This window comes from Myotis yumanensis, unplaced genomic scaffold (genome assembly GCF_028538775.1).
Source record: "Myotis yumanensis isolate MYYU_CA2020_CCGP unplaced genomic scaffold, mMyoYum1.0.hap1 SCAF_21, whole genome shotgun sequence".
NCBI classification, from domain to species: domain Eukaryota; kingdom Metazoa; phylum Chordata; class Mammalia; order Chiroptera; family Vespertilionidae; genus Myotis; species Myotis yumanensis.
Window position 1 is genome coordinate 11,883,356 of NW_027223772.1, and position 9,581 is coordinate 11,892,936.

Below are 9,581 nucleotides of genomic sequence, written 5' to 3' on the forward strand. Positions count from 1 at the left end.
GATGTCCTGTCTTTAATCTTTGTTATTTTAATTATGATGTGTCTTGGTGTCCTGTTTGTTTGAGTTCATCTCCTTTGGGACTCTGAACTTCCTGTACTTGTGTCTTTTCCTTCACCAGGTTAGGGAAGTGTTCGGTCATTATTTCTTTTAATAGGCTGTAGTCCCTTAATCTTTCTTTTCTCCTTCTTGTACTCCTGTAATGTGGATGTTATGCTTCATGTTGTCCCAAAAGTCCCCTAAACAGTCCTCATTTTTAAAAATCATGTTTTTCTTTTTTCTGCTTTTGTCTTCTGTGACCTTCTCTTCCAAATCACTAATTTGATTCTCTGCTTCATCCAACTATTTATTTCCTGTAGTGTATTCTTCATTGCAGAGGTTGTACTCTTTATTTCTGACTGGATCTTTTATATGGCTTAAATGTTCTTTTTCATGCCTACTATCAGTTTTCAAGTTCCCACTGATTTCATCCATTCTTCGCCTAACTTCTATTCACATCCTTACAACCATTTTTTTTAAAACACCCTGTATCTGGTATATTGCTTGCCTTCACTTCATTTAGCATTTTTTCTGGATGTGTCTCCTGTTCTTAAATTCGGGGCATGTTTCTTTGCATTTTGGCTGCCTCTGTGTGCTTGTTTCTTTGTATTAGAACCCAAGTCTTGGTAGTGTGACTTTGTGTAGTAGGTGTCCTGTGGATCCCAGTGGCAAGGTTTTCTTGATCACCTGAGTTGAGTGCTCCAGGGATGTCCCATGTATGTTATGTGAACCTTCCTGTGGTGGTTGATTCTTGATGGCTATTGGCCCATGCATGTATTGAGTCGATGCTCAGGCTAGTTGGCTGGGACCAGTGTACCCTGCCTACAGTGCAGTGTATGAGCTGCTGACAGGTGTTGACCAGGTGGAGCGATTTTCATCTCAGCAGGTTCTGGTGCCTGCCTAGATCTCTCTTTGGATATGCAGCTTGTGAGGCTAATTGTATCCTGCTCTGATGTGCTTGGAAGCTGCCACTGGGCTTGTTGGTCCTGGGGCTTCCTGGGAGGGACTCTGGTGCTGAACAATGTCAGATGCTTTATGTGACTGGCCCAGGGCAATCAATTTGCATCTACAAAGCAATTCACAATGTGTGACAGCCTCTACCGAGGCTGAGTGAGCACAGGAGAGTCCAAGCAGGGCACCAAAGCTGGCTTTTACTAGCATTGAGCCTGGGGACAGGTCAGCAAAAGTCCCAGAGCACACCATGCTCTGCCTCCCTGTCTGCCTCCATCTGCTGGGTGCCTGTTAGTCTCAGTGAATGAAAGAGTCTCTGGAAGCATTCAAGTTGCATGAGGTAGGTGCTCAGGGAGTCCCCAGGTAGAGGTGAGTGGTGTACACCAGATTGATGCAGGTTCAAGCTCAGTGTCAGTGTTGGGTCTGAGGCCACTCAGCAAATGTCCCAGGGTATACCAGGTCCAGCTGCCACCTGCTGGGTCCTCACACATCTTTGAGCAGTGTACAGAAGACACAGACCTGGTGTTGTTTGTAGGAGGAGAAGGAAAAAGTCAAAAGAGGCTGCTTCCCAGGATTTAAGATGTCTGGGACCTGTAGTCTGAGATCAGCCCTGTGAGCTTAAGGGCTTTGCAGAGGGTCTGTGGATTCTCAAAGGCCAGAGAGCTGCTTCCTGTTGTGGCTGATTCATGGGTCCCCTGGGATGCCACAGGGGAGCGAGAGCATGGCAGGATCATGCAGGTGTGATGCCCTCATCAGGTAGTGAAAAGTAGAGTCCCCTCATGGGTGGCTGATTTCAGCAGATTCATCCCTCGATTTCTATCCTAAGAGAACTGGAGCTCTCTCCAGACTTCCGATCACATGCATGCTCACTGGCTTCCTGAGCAGCACTGTCCCTGCCTTCTTTCCTCAAGGCTGGATGAGCCAGGCTGGCTGGAGTGTAGGGAAGGGAGGATAGAGGTCCATTTGGTGGGTCGAAATGCTGTTAGAATCTTTAAGGCTTAACTTTATTTTTTCTGTGTCTACTCCCACACTACAACTAAGCAGCCAAAGTGATGCTTAGCTCACTCTCAAGGAAGCACAGTACTGCCTTGTACCAGTGCCACACGTCACCAGCACAGGGAAGGGAGCAACTGGAGGAAGAAGACAGGGCATTCCTCTCCCAGCAGTGTAACACCCTCACAGGCATGATTCTGTCTGGAGAGCTGACCCCTGCTGGAGCGCTTAAGGCTTTTAGGCACAGAGTGAAATGATCTGATTTATATTTTTTAAAGATCACTCTGATTTGTATTTTTATTTTTATTAAAAATTGTTTTACTACTTTAATTTTTTTTCAGTTAGGGATGACATTCAATATTAGTTTCAAGTGTACAAAAGAGTGGTTAGACATTTATATAACATATAAAGTCATCTCCTGATAAGCCTAGCATGGGCTATCTTTGAAAAGGGTATTAATCCTATTCATGAGGGCTCCACCCTCATGACCTAATCAACCTCAAAAGACCCACCTTTTACTTATTTTTAATCAACCTTATTTGTGTGACATTCATTAATAAAATTGCATAGGTCGGGTGTGCAATTCTATAATGCATCATCTGTATATTGTATTGTGTTCACTGCCTTCAAGTCTCCTTCCATCCCCATTTATCCCCCCCCATGCCCTCTTCTCCCTCCCCCACCTGTCACCCACCAACCCTACCTCCTACTCCCCACATGCCACCCCCACCTGCCACCCCACACCCCACACCCTCAGCCCCCACCTGCCATCCCCACCCCTGACCTGCCAGCTCCCATCCCCCACCACTACCCCTCACCCCCACCTCCCACTCTTACCCCCCACCCCTACCCCCACCCGCCACCCCACATCCCATACCCCACACCACCCACCCACCCACCTCCCATCCCCCACCCCCACCCCCCACTCCCTCTCCCCCACCCTCCACCCCCCTTCCTCCACCCCCCTACCCCCCTTCCCCTGTTTGTGATTTGACATTTGAAATGATATTTGAGATGTGTCTTGAGAGCACGGGTAGGATTTAGACAGATGAAGAAGGTGAGAATGTGCTTCAGGTACAGAGAGTGGACACTCGGCCTGGAGGCAGGAGAGATGAACACTGGAGAGACCAGAGCATATGCCCCTCAGATGCCTGTGAGTGAGGGGTCAGGGCAGGGAAACAGAAGACCCTTCATGGAGGGAAAAGGCAGAAGGATAAGGGGACCAACCACAGAGTGGTCAGAGCAGGGGAGACAGGGGCCCCTCCATGGGAATGCAGGGCAGCGGGGACAGGGGACCACGGGAGGGGCCGATGGACAGGTAGGACAGGGAATGCTGCGAAAGGGGCAGGGCTAGGAAACAAGGGCCCCACCATGGGGGAACAGGGGACTCTCCATGGAGGGGTCTGCTTCCCCTGTTACCTATCTCTACTTCCCTGTCCTCCCTTCCCTGGCCCCTCCATGGATGGTGCCCTAACCCCACTATCCTGCTCAGACTATGTGGGGTTCTTTGTCCTCCCTGCCCTGCTACCTCCATGGAGGATGCCCTCTCCCCCCTGCCCTGCCCTTTATTTAAGGATCTGTGCCAAAATCCTTGCTGTCTCAAAGTAGGGTTCCCTATCCCCCCAGCCTCTCCCCTCCATGTAGGGTTCTGTCTCCTCCCTGCCCTTCTCCCTCAAACTGGGGTTCCCTTTCCCCACTGCTTGCCCCCTCAAAGTGAGGTTCTCTGTCCCCCTGCCCTGCCCCCTCCATGAAGGAAACCTCCTCCTCCCTGCCCCTCCCCCTCAAAGTGAGGTTCTCTGTCCTCCTGCCCTGCCCCCTCCATGAAGGAAACCTTCTCCTCCCTGCCCCTCCCCCTCAAAGTGGGGTTCTCTACACCCCTGCCCTGCCCATCCATAGAGGGTACCTTCCCCTCCCTTCCCCTGCCCCTAAAGTTGAGATCCCTGTCCCCCTGCCCTGCTCCCTCAATGGATAGTTCTGTCTCCTCTCTGCCCTGCTCTCTCAAAGTGAGGTTCCCTTACCTCCTGCCCTCCCCCTGCATGGGGGTTCCCTGTCCAACTGCCCTGCCCCTCCCCATAGAGCAGCGGTTCTCAACCTGTGGGTTGCGACCCCTTTGGTTGTCGAATGACCGTTTCACAGGGGTCACCTAAGACCATCCTGCATATCAGATATTTACATTACGATTCATAACAGTAGCAACGTTACAGTTATGAAGTAGCAACAAAAATAATTTTATGGTTGGATCACAACATGAGGAACTGTATTTAAAGGGCCAGAAGGTTGAGAACCACTGCCATAGAGGGTTCCCGGTCTCCCCTCTCCTCCCTGCCCTGTCCCCCTTAAATTGGGGTTCCCTTTACTCCTGCCCTCCCCACTGCATGGAGGGTTTCCTGTATTCACTATTCCTTCCCTCCATGTGCAGTTCCCTGTCCCCAGCTCGAACTCCTTTCTGAAGGGTTCCCTGTCCACACTGTTATGCCCCCTGCCTGTAGGGTTTCCTGTCCTCTTGCACTGCCCCCTCCCAGGAGGGTTCCCTGTCCCCCTGCCCTGCCCCCTCCATGAAGGTTTCCCTGTCCCCCTGTCCTATCCTCTCCATACAGGGTTCCCTGTCCCCATGCCCTGCCTCCTCCATGAAGGTTTCCCTGTCTCCTGCCCTCCACCCTCCATGGAGGGTCCCCTCTCCTCCCTGCCCTGTCCCCTCCATGGAGGGTCCCGTCTCCTCCCGGCCCTGTCCCCTCCATGGAGGATCCCCTCTCCTCGCTGCCCTGTCCCCTCCATGGAGGGTCCCCACTTTCCCTGCCCTCCCTCCTCCATGGAGAGTCCCCTCTCCACCCTGACCAGCCAATCCATGGAGGGTCCCCTCTCCTCCCGGCCCTGTCCCCTCCATGGAGGGTCCCCTGTCCTCCCTGCCCTGTCCCCTCCATGGAGGGTCCCCTCTCCTCCCTGCCTTGTCCCCTCCATGGAGGGTCCCCTCTCCTCCCTTCCCTGTCCCCTCCATGGAGGGTCCCCTCTCCTCCCTTCCCTGTCCCCTCCATGGAGGGTCCCCTTTCCTCCCTGCCCAGTCCCCTCCATGGAGGGTCCCCACTTTCCCTGCCCTCCCTCCTCCATGGAGAGTCCCCTCTCCTCCCTGACCAGCCAATCCATGGAGGGTCCCGTGTTCCCCCTCCCCACCGCCCTGCCCATCAATGGAGAGTTCCCTGTTCCCCATACCCCTTCACTTCCCCCTCCATATAGAGTACTCATTCCCACTATCCTTCCCTTCCATGGAGGGTCCTAACCTCCCTGCCCTGTAACCTCCATGGAGGGTCCCTCCTCTTTACCTGTAACCTCCATGGAGGGTCTCCTCTACTCTTTGTACTCTCCCCTCCATGGAGGGTCACCTCTCATCCCTGTCATCTCGCCTCCATGGAGGGTCCCTTCTCCTCCCTGTCATTTCCCCTCCATGGAGGGTCCCTTCTCCTCCCTGTCATCTCCCCTCCATGGAGGGTCCCTTCTCCTCCCTGCCCTACCCCTCCATGGAGGGTCCCCTGCCCCACCTGTCCTGTAGTCTCAATGGAGTGTTCCCTGCCTCACTGCCCTGTCTCCTCCATGGAGGGTCCCCACTTCCCCTGCCCTCTCTTCTTCATGGAGCGTCCCCTCTCCTCCCTGCCCAGCCCATTCTTGGAAGGTTCCCTGTTTCCCTTCCCCACTGCCCTGCCCCCTCCATGGAGGGTCCCCTCTCCTCCTCTTCCTTCCCATTCCATGGAGGGTCCCTTGTCCTTCCTGCCCAGCCGCTTCTATTGAGGGTCCCCTCTTCTTCCTTCCCTGTCCCCTCCATGGAGGGTTCCCATCACCCTACAGTCCCCCCTCAATGGAGGGTCCCATCTCCTCCCTGCCCTTCCCGTCCATGGTGTGTCCCCTCTCCTTCCTACCTGTCGTCTCCATGGAGGGTTCTCATCCCTCTACAGTCCCCCCTCCATGGAAGGTCCTCTCTCCTCCTTGACCTGTGCTCTCCATGGAGGGTTCCCACTCCTCCTTACCTGTCCCCTCCATGGAGGATTCCCATCACCCTATGGTCCCCCCTTCATGGATGGTTCCTTCTCCTCCCTGACCCATCCCTTCTATGGAGGCTCCCCTCTCATCCCTGCCTGTCCCCCTCCATGGAGGGTCCCCTCTCCTCCCAGCCTTGTCCCCTCCATGGAGGGTCCCCTCTCCTCCCAGCCTTGTCCCCTCCATGGAGGGTCCCCTCTCCTCCCAGCCTTGTCCCCTCCATGGAGGCTACCCTCTCGTCCCTGCCTGCCCCCCCCTCCATGGAAGGTTCCCTGCCTCCACTGCCCTGCACCCTCCATGGAGGTTCCCCTCTCCTCCCAGCCTTGTCCCCTCCATGGAGGGTCCCCTTTCATCCCTCCCCTGTACCCTCCATGGAGGTTCCCCTCTCCTCCCAGCCTTGTCCCCTCCATGGAGGGTCCCCTCTCCTCCCAGCCCTCTCCCCTTCATGGAGGGTCCCCTCTCCTCCCATCCTTGTCCCTTCCATGGAGGGTCCCCTCTCCTCCCTTCCCTGTCCCCTCCATGGAGGGTCCCCTCTCCTTCCAGCCTTGTCCCCTCCATGGAGGGTCCCCTCTCCTCCCAGCCTTGTCCCCTCCATGGAGGGTCCCCTCTCCTCCCTGCCCTGTACCCTCCATGGAGGGTCCCCTCTCCTCCCAGCCTTGTCCCCTCCATGGAGGGTTCCCATCCCCCTACGGTCCCCCCTCCATGGAGGGTCCCTTCTCCTCCCTGACCCAACCCTTCCATGGAGGGTCCCCTTTCATCCCAGCCTCATCCCCTCCATGGAGGATCCCCTCTCCTCCCTGCCCTGTCCCCTCCATGGAGGGTCCCCTCTCCTCCCAGCCTTGTCCCCTCCATGGAGGGTCCCCTCTCTTCCCAGCCTTGTCCCCTCCATGGAGGGTCCCCTCTCCTCCCTGCCTGTCCCCTCCATGGAGGGTTCCCTGCCCCCACTGCCCTGCACCCTCCATGGAAGGTCCCTTCTCCTCCCTGCCCGGCCCCTCCATGGAGGGTTCACTGCCTCCCCTACCCTGCCCTCTCCATGAAGGACCCCTTCCCCCTGCCCTGCCCCCTCCATGCAGGGTCTTCTGTTTCCCTGCCCTGTCCCATCACTCACAAGCTCTGAAAGGCATGTGCGCTGGTCCCCAGTGTTCATCTGTCCTGCCTCCAGGCCGTGTCCACTGTCTGTACCTGAAGCACATCTCACCATCGTCATCTGCCCAAATCCTCCCAGGCTCTCAGGACACATGTCAAATATCATTTCAAATGTCAAATCACCGAGTGATCTCTAAAAAATATAAATCAGATCCCCCTATTCTGGTGCCTAAAAGCCTTCATGCTGTGACAGCATTTTCAATCCACCCTAGGGTCCCCTATGTGCCCCCTCCACCATCTGCTGTTCCCATCCAGCCTGGCTGTCCTTGCCCTGGGCACTGCCTCTCCTTTTCGGGAGGCTTTCACAGCTCTCCATGGGGCCAGCTCTGTCTCAAAAGCCACTACTCAGTTTAAATATTTTGGGGAGCCCTTCCCTGAGCCTGCTGGGGAGTCACCCTGCTGGGGAGCCCCCACCCAGCCCTAGGGGGTACAGCAGGCAATAGGTCACAGTACTGACAGAGGTCAGAATGGTAAGACAGGTCATAGAGGTAACCTAGCAACCCTGCCAGGTCAGCCATGTGGGCCAACCTCTCAAATTTTCTTGTGTTGTTTAAAATCAGTGAATAAACATTTATTGACACCAACACACCCCAGGCCCTCTACAGAAAGCACAGGAGGCGTGGCTCTCCCCGAGGTCCTGACCCTCCATAACCAGGTGTTCTTGACAGTGAAAACTGGGTGGGAGGGCGGGGCAGAGAAGCCAGGGAGGGACTCCACTTGAGTTGCTGGCTTTGAGGCTGGAGGAAGGGATCAAAGGCCAACATTTTTGGGAGCGCCCAGGAAGCTGGGAGTGGCTTTGGCAGGGACACAGAAGGGAACTGTCCCATAAGGAATGGATTCTGCCACCTCCCCATGAGCAGGCCCCCCCAAGGCCTCCTGGGAGGAGGGCAACCCAATGAACCTCCTCGGGTTTCTGACCCACAGCACCTGGGATCCCACACTTTGTCCTGTGAACCACTGTGTTTAAGGTCATTGGTCAGGGCACCAACAGAAATCCTTTGTGTCCCTGTGGTTCCCTAGTCATAATAAGCTAAGTCTGTTTTCTTTGTGGCTCTTCCTATCTCCTGAAATAAAGTGTTGCCTTGGTTCTTGTTCACCTGTCTGTCCCTCAGCCCCTCTCAGCACCTGAAAGGTGACCTGTGAAGTCCCTGCCCCCGAGACCCAGGTAGACAGCACACACTTGATGAATGAATTCCTGAGCAAAGAGCTCTTTTCTGATTTCATATTTGTAATAAACCTGATTCATTAACATGTACAGACATATGATATCTTAATCCACTTTACGACACCGCAAATAGATTCATGAATTTTTAAAATATCTTAATTTTTTTTTGTCAAAACCCGTGTCTCAATTTCTTGTTCAGAAATGCAGTAGCTGCTTTGTGACCTGCCTCAGGGAGGAGAGGGTTCTGACTGCAGACCAGTTCACGCCAGGATGTTGCTCCTGTCCCTAGTCCTTCACAGGCCAGCCCTTTGGCCTCTGGTGGCCAGTTGACCCATGATGCGCCTTCACACCTCATCTCCTGTTCACCAGCCTGGTGTTGCTTCCTGCGTTGGGTACACGGTGCAATACACAGATCCAGTAACATAGAACCCCACACCTGAAACCTATATGTTCATGTTGACCAATGTCACCCGAATGTATTTAATAAATAAAAATATTTTTTAAAACACACACATTAGTTATTTTGCAGATTGAAACTGGTTCAGGGAGATGAAGTGACTGGTCTGAGGTTCCCCAATATTCCCACTGCCCATGATTCTGAATGCCCAGCACTTTCTTGTCTTTCTCCCATTAGACTTCAGTGGTCCTGCCTTTTAAAAATGCAAAGAAGCTAAAAAAAAAAAAAAAAAAAAAAAACCAGCAGGAAGCTTCAAACCTCCTTTTGAAAGCAAACTTTAAGTCAGCAGAGTGGAACATCTTCTCTATCAATGTCTCTTTGCTTTTTGTTCATTCATTTGCCAAATGTTTATTTTACAGACCTATCTAGAACCAACCTTTTCAGTACTGGATCTCCCTCCCAGTAGGTGCCTAGGCCTGTGCTAGGAACAAAGAGTCCCCAGTGCTGAGTGGGAATTCAGCAATCACTTTTGAGTATAATGGCTTGGGTCAATTTCTGGGTCCTCTATTCTGTTCCATTGGTCTATATGTCTGTTCTTGTGCCAGTACCAGGCAGTTTTGAGAACTGTGGCTTGGTAATATAGTTTGATGTCTGGTATTGTGATCCCTCCAACTTTGTTATTCTTTCTCAGGATATCTGTGGTTATTAGGGGTCTTATTTTATTCCAGATGAATTTTTGGAGAGTTTGTTCTAGATCTTTGAAATATGCCATTGGTATTTTAATAGGTATTGCATTGAATCTATAGATTTCTTTAGGTAGTATGGATATTTTAATGATGGTGATTCTACCAATTCATGAACATAGTA

The 9,581-nt window shown here is 53.2% G+C and overlaps 1 non-coding gene across 1 annotated transcript; it reads right to left on the reverse strand.

Annotated features, from left to right (window-relative positions):
- Nucleotides 1–2,001: 2,001 nt before the first annotated feature.
- On the reverse strand, nt 2,002–2,204 carry LOC138999031 (small nucleolar RNA SNORA74). The gene has a single exon (XR_011469299.1). It is a non-coding gene; the product is annotated as a small nucleolar RNA SNORA74 (small nucleolar RNA).
- Nucleotides 2,205–9,581: the final 7,377 nt, after the last annotated feature.